This window comes from Sturnira hondurensis, unplaced genomic scaffold, assembly GCF_014824575.4.
Source record: "Sturnira hondurensis isolate 20B ecotype Veracruz unplaced genomic scaffold, ASM1482457v3 Scaffold0009244, whole genome shotgun sequence".
Classification (NCBI taxonomy): Eukaryota; Metazoa; Chordata; class Mammalia; order Chiroptera; family Phyllostomidae; genus Sturnira; species Sturnira hondurensis.
Window position 1 is genome coordinate 5,253,781 of NW_028081875.1, and position 12,047 is coordinate 5,265,827.

The 12,047-nt window shown below is 44.5% G+C and overlaps 1 protein-coding gene across 3 annotated transcripts in view; it reads right to left on the reverse strand.

Annotated features, from left to right (window-relative positions):
* RIN2 (Ras and Rab interactor 2) overlaps nt 1-11,658 on the reverse strand; it is a 241,542-nt gene extending 229,884 nt beyond the window's left edge. For 2 of the 3 annotated variants that reach the window (XM_037057028.1, XM_037057025.1), the window contains exon 1: nt 11,574-11,657. The gene's annotated coding sequence lies outside the window, so the exon portion shown is untranslated. Of the gene's footprint in view, nt 1-11,573 lie in introns of all 3 variants that reach the window. The other variant, XM_037057024.1, reaches the window with a different exon arrangement.
* Between the last annotated feature and the right edge of the window lie 389 nt (nt 11,659-12,047).

The following is a 12,047-nucleotide window of genomic DNA, read 5'->3' on the forward strand; positions in this document are numbered from 1 at the left end:
AAGCACAAGTGTTTTATCCACCGCTGCAGTGGGGAGGCTGAGCAATCAATACAGGCACAGGTCTGTTGGCAGAAGTTCTTCCAATTAATTTCAGTTTCTCAGTGAAATAAGACTAAGGTCATCAACTGAGAGTGAGTAGGGAGGGTAGAAGGATCTGGGAGGTTTGAGGAGGGAGAAATCAGAATGAAATAATAACCCAGGGCATCTTTTTGTCAAAACCTATCAGTGGGCTGTGAAACCAATTTAGAAGGTTGCCATTAGCACATTTTAACTAAATGAAATAGGTTTGGATCAGAAAGGAAATATCAGAGTAAAAATGTTAGCTCCCAAAACTTTATTTCACTCCTATATATATGAATATAATAATAATAAATGGCTATTGCCCTGAAGGGTGTGGCTCAGTGGGTTGGGCATTGTCCAGTAAAGCAAAAGGATGCCTGTTTCATTCCCAGTCAGGGCACATGTCTGGGTTGTGGGCCAGCTCCCCAGTTGGAGGTGTGTAACAGGCAACCAATCAGTGTTTCGCTCACACATGTTTCCTCTCTTTCTCCCTCCCTTCCCCTCTCTCTGAAAATAAACTTTAAAATCTTTAAAAAATAATAATAATGTGGCTGGTGTGGCTCAGTGGACTGAGCACCAGACTGAGAAGCAAAGGGTCACCAGTCAGATTCCCAGTCAGGGCACATGCCTGGGTTGTAGGCCAGGTCCCCTGTGGGGGGTACGTGAGGAGCAACCACACACTGATGTTTCCCTCCCTCTTTCTCCATTCTCCTCTCTCTAGAAATAAATAAAATAGAATAAAAATAATAATAAATGGCTTTCAAAGACTGATCTGAAGAGTAACATGGATGGAATATTAGTCCATCCCTAGAGATCAACAGTCCAAACCCTCTAATGTGCCCATGATTTTACAGCCATGCCCATCTGCCTGGTACAAACAGAGACTAGGGGAAGCAGGCTTTAGCCTGGCTTGGGTTTAGTCAGGGGAGTCCCCTGAAAGAGACCAGCAAGAGAATTAAAGAATATGCAAAGGGTGGGTTATAATTCCAGGCCCCGAAATATTAGCTGGAAAGGAAGCAGGTGAGGTTGTGACTTGAAAGGGGATAATGACCTGGTGGCAGGGTCAATAGATTATAGAGCATAGTGGTGAATGAGCTAAAGCAACTCTACAAGAAAAACAAGATTTCACATTTTCTCCTTAAGACTGAGGGAAAGGTGAATTGTGTTCTCTCACCAACGTTCATTCACAGAAATTTTCTGTTAACTGATCTATTAGAAATGCTTTATCAGAGTGCTCTCTCCTTGCTTCTACACTGGGCTTTTCAAATGGTGTGTAAGAATGTTTGAAGTCAATAGGTATCATTTCTTGGTTAATTTTCCCAGCATTCACAAAACAATTTTTTCCCTCAAAAGCAGTTGTCTTAAATTATCATATAGTTGTACAGTGTCTTCATTTGGTGAACCTTCAGCAACTATTTTGCTGTGTTTATTAATCTTTGTTCCTAGAATGGTATTTATTTTATCGAAGTATCATAATCCTTGAAAACTATGAAGTCTTGGTTCTTATGCCAGGCTCTTTTTCTTTCTCTGAAAGAACTGAGTACAGCCTTTCACACTTTCACTGTATCATCTCTCATAGGCTACATAGAGAATCTCTCAGAATATAAAAGACAAGTTAAGACCCAGAAGTTTAAATGGACTCATGGGGAAATAGTCTCTAAAATGTTGCTCCTTCCTGCTTGTACTCTTCCTTTTTTAGTCCTCACCTGAAACATGTTTATTGATTTTAGAGAGGAAGAGAGAAACGGATCAGCTGCCTCCCAGACATGCTCCAGATGAAGACTGAACCCACAACCTGGGTGTGTATGCTAAGCAGGGTTCAAACCTGCAACCTTTTGGTGTATGGGACGACACTTCAACCAACTACGCCAGGGCTATTTGTTTTCTTTTATCCTTTTGGCTGATAATTTTTCTCTTGCAATGATTATTTTCATAGTTTAATTCTTGAGCTACATAAAAAATACCTTAGGGGGAAAAGATTGATTTCCACCATATATCAATAGTTCAAATGAAACCTGACCATGATATAGATCTTGAAATCTTGAACCATAATGTTTAAAATGTCATCTGATTCTACATGGCCCTGCCATGTGATTCTGGCTTCTCGGTCTCCAACATTATTCCAGATACTGCATGCTAAGAATAGCAGATGCACAAAATTCTTACTGGTGGTGTATCACTGGCAGGATCATGTTAAATTGCAACCCCCTGGTAGCAACAAGCTTCATCCCTGAAGCCTCCTGTGATTGGCTAATTTGAAACTTCACATATTCCCTGCACATTTTGCTTCCACTTGAGTCAGGATAGTACTAGAAAAATTCTTTGGTAAGTACAATGGAGAAACTGAGATAGATAATTCAGCAATTTGCAGCCAGATAAAGAGGGTCACCTACCTAGAGATGACATCCAGGCCTTAGTTGCATTTCAGCTCCAGGCCCAGAGAAGCAGCAAAATGAGGTGGGTGAGGCCAGGACCAACTGCAATGACTAACAACACCCTGCCCTGTCACTGACCAATCAATGGAGGCCATGACCCTAAAAGGGCACACCAGCATAACTGATGAATATTTTGCTGAAACCCTCCCCTAAGATTCTGGCCTGCAAGAGAGAGATAAAACCTCTCGAAACAAAGGGCACCACATCCCCCCACCTTTCCCCTCCCTCTCTTCTTCACCGACAGGCAGGCATCTCCTAAACTCTAGGAGTTCAAGGGACCCCATGAGACTTGCAACATGAGGAGCAATGGGCTGCAGCAGTTTATCCACGACTAACCCCCTGAACATGTGCCCTCAAAACTCCCTTTTCTCTGACTTCCCAGAGAGCTAAGGTAGTCCAGCCTAGGTTCTCCTGTTGCTTCTTCTATGCTAAGCCCTTCTTTGTTTCACTGTCCCCAGCCTTAATAAACGTACTCTCAATCACCCAGACTCACAATGTAATCTTTCTTGCACACTCCTGGCCAGCCCTAGGCAGACTAGCTCAGGGCCAGGTCCTGTGCAACCTACCAGAAATGGGGATGGAAAGATGATGGTTACTAAGGCACAGAAACGATGGCAGTGGGAGGTACACGTGCACTCAGATGCTTACATACATCTAAGAGGAAGGATCTGACAGGTGACTGGCATGGACAGTAAGAGGATATGTTGCCATTTCCTGACATGATGAAGAAACTCTCCTTCAGATCTTAATGTTCTCTCGTCTTCTAGACCACGGTTCTCAATGTCTTCCACCCCCTCCTCCTCAGTTACTCTTTAAGGAATCAACAGGCAATGATAACAGAAACAAAGATCTAGCTGTTTTCAAGAAGGATATGAACATATTTATAGGCATCCTGTGATTATAATGAATATTTCCAATAAAGTCTGAGGACATAAAAATCTGCACCAGAATTGTGGGAAATAAACATGACCAAGAAGCATCAAACATGGGCCAGTAAGCCATACATGTCCCTAGTTGTGGCAGAGGGTTAGTAAGAAACACCTGCACCTCACATCACAAGAGGGCATTACAGAAATGAAGGAGGTGAATTCTTCCTAACTGTGACCTGCTGGCGAAATTGAGAACAAGCGTCTCTTGAGGACAGTCAGACTCTTGAGGACATGACACTGTCCTAAACTGTCTTCCACTTTGTCCCAAATGTAGAGTTCTTGCCTCCTTCCTTGGGCTGAAAGCTCCCAAAAGGTCTGAACCATGTCTTCCTCTCACTTCACACTTTGTAGAACTCAAGTAGGGAGCCTCAAATTCTGAGTGGGGCCATAAGGAACAATGTGTTCTTTCCCCAAATGTCCCACACGACTTCTGATTCTCATTCTTTCCATTTGACACTCCTACCGGAATATCCACTGTTGATAGCTATCATCACCTTATCCCTCCCTCTGATTCTGCCAGAATCCTTTTCTGATACAAGACAGGCCAAAGTACCCTTTCTACCTGTGCCCAAATCACCCTTGCATAGAAAGAGGGCATTCTTTCCTAGCCCCCACTCTGAAATGACCCCACCTCCAGCAGGTATCAGTGAAGACAGAATTTAAGAGAGAGGGATAGCCCACGCCAAGATTAAAATGTAGGAGGTTTACACAATGGAATTCTATGCAGCAGAAAGAAAGCAGGAGCTCCTACCCTTTGCAACATCATGGATGGAACTGGAAAGCATTATGCTGAGTGAAATAGGCCAGGTGGTAAAAGACAAATACCATATGATTTCACCTTTAACAGAAACCTAAACAACAAAACAAAAAAGCCAGCAAAATATAACCAAAGAAACTGAAATAGAGAACAGGCTGATAGTGACCCGGGGTGGGGGGGGGGATTTCAGGGGAAAAGGGGAAGGGTTTACAGGAACTAGTATATAGGACACATGGACAAAAACTAAGGGGGGTGGAAATGGGAGGGAGGTGGGGAGCATGGGGGTGGTGGGCTGGGATGGGAGTAAAAGACAGAAAACTGTACTTGAACAACAATTAAATAAATAAATTTTAAAAAATGTAGGAGGTTACTTGTACTGTTTAGATCATAGGCACAGCCTAAAAGCACCCCGTACACTGTTTAGGGAAAAACATTAGCTTAAAATAGTAGGCATAATTGGGGTATGAGAGAAATTTTCTCAGAAGAAAACTGTAATACCAAATATGCATTAGGTATGTGTTAAGACAGGGATCCCAGACAGAATGGGATGGGGGTAGGAGGATCATGGACCGATGGCCAGGAGAAGGCTCCGGCCATGAGGGAGGGACAGGGACCTGTTGGGTCTGACTGACACTTCATACATCGGACCTTATCTTACAGAGCATGTAAGCTTTGAGGAAACCACCATAAATGTGGCACCTTCATCAACCTGAAGGGGAGCCTTTCTGTCTGTTCATTGGACCCCATTCCCTCTTTTAGTGCCTCCCTCCCAGTGCTCCTTGCTCAGGAGCCATGAACCCTTGGGGGCTAGAGGATCACTGTGCACACATTGCTTTCACACAGGACAGTAGCGAACAGCCAAAGGAGCCTCTGCAATCCACACCCTCTTCCCTGTGCTTGTTTTAAAAAGACACCTTTTTTCAAAAGACACAAGCCTCTGTCTGTTCTCCTTTGGATCCCTAAATTGGCAAGGGGAAAAACAATTGCAAAGGAAAATAATAACTTTACTTAGGGGTTTTCAGGCTCAAACTTGGCATGAGTGTGTCTCCTCAGTCATGTAGTAACCACACTGTCCTGTGCTCACCAGTATTTGTAAGTACCCCCTGCTAGGATGGAGGGCCCACAGGCCAGGAATTATATAGTGGCACCTGACAGATCAGTCCCTGGAAGTCAGCCAGGATCCCACACCCTTGGGAGTGCAGAAACCTGAAGCCACCATGTCTCTGCAGAACCAGTCTGGTTAGTGTGTTCTTTCCCGACACCCTGCTGACTGGTCAGTAAATGTGGTCTGAATATGCAGAACAAACACCTACAGGTTTCATTCAATTTGTAATTTACTAGAAAAAGAGGGTTAAAAACTATCAAGTCTTCCAAAATTAGTGTCTAGGCTTAATATCATTCCAAACAAATCCCATGGAACAAAATTTGACTGGAAGAATTAATGGTGAGCATTGCCAAGAAAATTGTACAAGGACAGAAAGTGAAATGGAACTTGCTTTGCCAAACACTGCATGGATTAAAGAGCTGTTGGAGAGGTGAGTTTATTCACAAAATGATACTGGGCCTGGGGGTAAGCTAATAAGGGGAGGGGGAGAATTAAGTGGCATTCTTACTTTGCAGACCACCTAGAAAATGATTCCAAATTAATTTAAACAGTAATCTGTAAAGTTGAAACCCTAAAAATTAGAAGAAAAGATAAATGACTAGATGTTTATGGATGCAAGAAAGGCTTTTTGAGAACAGGAGCCATTAAAGAAATCCAAAGAAAAAGTACAAACATTCAAATACACTTTAGTATAACAAAAAGTCACAAACACTCAGCACTTGGACAAAAAAAAGTCTAGACAGTGAAATGGGGAGTGTGGTTGAGATGCCATCTCACTAATCCTGGCACCATGTGTTGAAGTCAAACAAACCCCAGCCTGGTCTTAAGAGACATGGCTTCTGGTTTCAGACCTGCAGGGAGGTGTGGAAGTTTGGCTGATTTCTGGGGACTAAAATGTTCATGTGCATCTTACTAGTGGAGGGGACCTTTGTTTGCCATAAGAAGAGATATTTGTCTCAATTCATTTTTTAAAAAGTATTATTGTAATCAAACAGGAGTTAAATGTAATGGGACATTAGCTACTGGGGAAAAAATCTGTAGTGATTTCTACAACAAATAAAAAAATGCTTTATTAAGCGAATAAAGTCCATCTAGTTAACCATTTAAACTAGCTAAATGTCTGGATTTTTCTATTCCTTACCAAACACATAAAATCATATACATGAAAACCAAAAGTTTTATTTATCTCATTTAGTAGGTTAACTTACATAAATAAAATAGATTTAATTCATTAAAAACTGTAAAATACAAATGTTTCCACCAAGTCTGATTTTTAAAATTTTCATCTTTTCAAAATTTCAAGCAAGTGAAGGATTACATGTTGATACCTCATTATTTAGTACCACTTGATCAAATAAAAATGAGATATAAGTTCACAGCAGCAATTAGAAAACCTGAATTTGCTTTTCATTTGGACACTGTAAAGCTCAGACACATCATTTAAGTCAGTCTTGCAGATGGTTTCAAAATATAAAGCAGCATAGCTTTATAACTTTTCTTACAACTTTTGGTGGTACTCAAAGTTACTGACAGGGGTCCCTGCCACCAAAGATCCTTGACCAGAATAAGAATGAAATGCTTATAGCCTCATACCCCACTCCCCCAAAAATCCAACCGTATTTTCTAAGAGTCTTGTACAAAATGGTTCTGTTTAGACTTTCATGAAACCATTAGCAAGTTTAAAAAAAATTTTCTACTACAAAAATCACATCATTCATTCGATGTGTGATAATGCTGTTGAGTGGGTTTCTTAGTGACTGTATTAACCTGTGTGGTTCCATTCATACTCTCAACTGACACTCCACACTTCTCAGGAATGAACAACCTGGGATAGTCTGAGCCCGGACCCACCACAACAGGTTCTGGCTATAAACTAGCAGGTTGAAGTTTCTGGATGGTCGGGTTCATCAGTACAGGCTCTTCCTCCCTCCACCCCTGGCTTAAGAATCTGCCTTCCTACCCCGGGATGAGATCCAAAGGAAGTTCTGCTTTGACTTTTCTGCTCCACCTGTGGCCTCACTTTTGGTAAGTTCATCAAAGGGAGACAGCTTCAGTATACAGTGCCCCAATGACTTCCTGTGTCTCCAACTGCTTATTGAAAATTTCCAACTGGAGTAACATACAAGACTTTTAAATTCAACAGGTTAAACATCACACTCTCCTCCCCCACTCTCTTCCTTGGCCACATGCAGGAGTGCATGCCCACCTTTGTGCACACACACATGCACATAGCACACATTCCTGGAAACACACACACACACACACGCCCCTATCTGATAGGTCCATTTTTCTCAAAACATTCCTGTCCTTGACTTCTGTGACACCACTCTCTTCAACACAGATCTCAGGGGCTACTTGCCTTTCAGGCTTTGGAAAAATCTGTGAGACAATTCCTGACATTAATTTGCTCAGTGCTGGTGATCTAGAAACATCTGCAGGTGGACAGTAAATTTACCCAGTTGTTTTTCTGATCACAGTATCACTTCCCAAGGCTCCTCTGCTACTCCACAACACTTCTCTGAATCATTGAAATAGGGACTCCAGCTTCCCCAATTCATCTCCTCTCTTAAAGGTACTATAGCCTGAATAGCTGGAGTTACGGATCTGTGAAAAGTGCCTGATAAATAGTAGGTTGTAATCAAAGCCTTTAAAAAAAAAACACCTGATTTTAAACAATGGTTGTGTATGAAGAGGAGGCCGCCATTAGCAGCCTTTGGTCCAGGTCAGAGGCACCCAGTGAGTGATTGCTGCTACCTTTTCATGAGTAGACATCGACACTGTCCACACTGCCAGCTCCTCCGGAAAGGGGGAAGTGGGACAACTGAAAACTCAGGGTGTATTTTCCTATTCAGTGGAAATGATCAAACAAAAGATACCAAACCCCGAAGTTGCCATTCCACACACAGTTGCATTTGAGGTTTTCTCTGGGAAGGTTGAGTGAGATCTGCAGGCTTCTGGGCACCATAAAGACAGCTGTTTACAGCCTGTTTGCATTTTTTATGGGGCTCCTCAGCTCCCTCAGATCTGATCAAACCTGGAGAAGTGACTCATGTTTACCAGGCTCACAGAAACTGGCAGACCAATGATTAACTGTAGATTTACAAGGGGGTGAGGTTTAGTGTTCAGAATATACATTTTTACTATCCTAATTGCCAGTGCTCTTCAGAAACTGCCTAGATGAACTAAAAACCATTTGAATGAACTAAGCATTTCCTGCAGTGGATCCCTTGGAACACTGGATCTAGAAGATGTTTCATAAGAAACAGTGTCCTGTGGCCAAATGAAACTGGTAAACATTTTATATTATGATATCATCCTTAAAAGTCCCAACACACACTATAATGATAAAGGCACTGAAAATCCTGCAGTGAAAAACCAGCTTAACATTAGCATTACTCATATAGATATATATATTTAAAGATTTTATTTATTTTTAGAAGGGGAGGGAGAGAAATATCAATATGTAGGGGGCTGCCCCTCCCATGCCCCCTACAGGGGACCTGGCCTGAAACCCAGGCATGTGCCCTGACTGGGAATCAAACCCGCGAGCCTTTGCTTCGCAGGCTGGTACTCAATCCACTGAGCAACAACAGCCAGGGAGCACTACTCTTAATATATTTTACCACTGTAACTCTTTAGTAATTTTTTTTGCAAAGTGGCATCCTAAAACACAACTGAGTAAATTCTCTTCAAGACATACATTGTATAGGGTGTGCCTCTGAGCAGAGCCAACTCTAACAAAGTCAGCTGTGGTACAACGAAATGATTACTAGATCTGAGCCCTGATTTTAGCTTTGGTACTCTTACCTCCCCAGGCCTCTTTTCTCACCTACCAAGTGGAATTAATAACTTTGTGAGAAACAACTGAGGTATCATCTGTAAAAATATTTTATAAAGTGCCATAAAATGTGATTCTCTGCTAAGGATATACTTCTTGCTGTATAACCCCTCAAAATGCATTTATAAAGGAATACTTTTGTTCTTTCTTCCAATACCCATTCCTTGAGTGCTAATCAGTATATTGAGCTATGACCTTGGTTTCAACCTTAGGAAGTTCAGATAGTGGGCAAGTGGGGTCCATTGCACATTGCTCATAAGAGATACACATACAAGGTATTCTGGGGTGCTGAGTACCTTGCCAGAAAATGGAGGAGGGAAGTCACAGAAAGCTTCCCAGCTGAAATCTTAGGAAACTTGAAGGATCATTAGGAGGGCTGGATGCATAAGGGGAATGGGACATAATGCCAAAATGATATAATGTGTAGGGGGGTGTGAAGAATGGGCCCAATTAAGGTTGACCTCGCAGTGTTGCATGCCTTTGTTGCACAAAGGAGAAACCAGTTATTTGTCTCCTCTAAGCAGAGGAAGAAATTTAGCTCGGTAAGGAGGTTGTTTCTGGAGAGTGGAATTTCTTTTTGGAGGGGGGTAGTGACCCCTGAATATGGAGAAGGGGCGGGAAACTTTGGGTGAGTATGAGGGCTGCTGGGAAGCTATCTCTAAACAAGCACATACCATAGCCCTCAAGGGAGTCAAGCTCCTGCCATTTACCCCTACATGGGGGTCAAGTGTGGGCTATTTTAGGTCTTTTCTGCTTAGGTAATGTCTGCAGGAAAATTTATTAAACAAGGAGGTCCTGGTAGCAGATTGGGCCTTCTCTTGTGTCTCCAGCCTCTGAGAGCTGAGAGCAGAGTCCTCAAATCTCAAAGCTACAGTCAACCACCAGCCTTCTCCAGTCCCAAATGCAAGGGCCTCTTACTGCCCAGGCCCCTCCCAACCCCTGGCTCCTGATATCCACTATGGAGTTTCCAGAACACTGGGAATTCACCTGTTCGAGAGACACACTGGAACCTGAGGGAGACAAGGGAAATGTGTGCCTCTGTGTACATTTATCAAAATATTCTCCCATATTTAAATGAGGTAAAAAGTAAATAAAGCTCTACAGTCCAAAAACATAACTATATATGAAACCGGGATTGCCTAATCTGTTGTATGTCATTGTCAATCTTCATAAACCCCCAAGTGGGGATCAGACACAGAGGGTGCTTGGAAATGGCTGTTTTCAATGCCCAGGTTGCAGTTATAAAAACACTCCATCTTTACAGAAAATGTTAGTATTTTGTTCATCGTGGGTTTTATAGATGAAATTTGATTTTTAAAAAATATTGCATTAAAATTCTATTTATCTTAATTTCTGAAAACCACCAAATGTTTACTTTTGCTGCAATATTTACACAGTCCTGTTGGTTGAAGAATGATGAGGGTTTCCTTGTTGCTAATAGCATGCATGTTCCAAAAAACCCCAGGATGCCTGAAACCCTCGGGACTGCAAGAAAGTGGGGCTGTGCAGTGTGCAGGGTCACAGTGTTGACCTCCTCTGCTTAATTCAGAAAGCCCCAAGGATTTGAGAGCTTTAATAAGAGAAGAGCCTCTTTGAGCCTAGGGGACTGCTATTGCCTTGTATTTCTTGGCAACATATTACAGACTCTAAAGCTGAATTCTGCAAGCCCTGCTGTCTCCCAGCCATCGAGGGGCGCCCTGTCCGGGTGAGTGGGCGCTGAGCCTGTGGGGATAGAGGTCAAGGGTGAAGGCTTCAAAGTGGGAAAGTGGCTCTGTCCCTTCCAGGCAGAAACTTTGGGCTCCTTCCCCCGCCCGCTGCGCCGCCACAATCAATCACCGCTACAGCCCTTGAGCCCACTGACTCCGGCTGAGGCTACTTCCCCGCGAAGGAAATCTCCGACTGGAGAGTCTGCCTAAAGCTTTGGCTGGGCACAAGGACCGAGTCAGCGCGGGGACCCCCGACGTGCTATCACCACTCCCACCCTCTCGCACTTGATACCACGCATCAAGTCCCCGCAGGTAGAATTGGACAAAAGTCCCTACCTCCCTGCTCTCGCGAGCACACACGCACTCGTAAGCACACACCCGACACCTAGAACCACCATATGTCATCACCGCCCCCAGCCCAGATGCCCCGCACCCAACCCCCGCAAAGGTCAGCTGAGGATACCCCATGACCCTGCCTGGACCAGGGGCCGTCTCGCAGCGTCGTAATATCACCCAGCCAGGTCCAAGCTTCCCCACTCGCTGGCGCCCCCCCTCCCCTATCGGTCCCCACGACCTCCGAGGGCGCCCGCGGGCTCTTCACCAGGTCCTTCCTGGAGGGGAGGAGAATGGAAGAGCAGCAACCTGCGCCTTGAAAGCCGCAGAGCCCCCGCCAGCGCCCCGGAATCTTCCAGGGCACTAGGTTAGGGCACGGGGGTGGGGTCTCCGCTGCCGCCGCCCCTTACCTCGCGGTGGCAGTCCCCGCAGGTCCCGGAGGGGGGAGCGAGCGGCGGCCCAGCAGACGAGCGCGGAGCTGGGTTTCCACAACAGGGAGGAGGAGCGGGAGGAAGAGGAAAGGGGAGGGGAGAAAAAAGAGGAGGGAAGGGAAGGGCTTTGTGTTAGCCTCCGCCCACCCTCAGCTCCAGGGCTGGTAGCCAACCCCCACCCCCTGAGAGGGGTGATCTGAGAGGGCGAAGAAGGCACCTTTCTGACCCGGAGTATCGCCACTCCCGCTCCTAGTACCGCGTATCTTCCGCCCCTCCGGATGTGCAGCCTCCAAGTTTACCTCGGGACCTGGAATCCCAGCTGGGACGTGACAGAGCCGGGACTAAAAAGTTTATTTAGCCCGTAGCAAACTTGGCTAGACCGACTCCCTACCCGCCTCGGCGTAGCCGCCCCCCTTTAATGCACTCCTCGGGGAGTGCCGGAGTTTTGTTCTC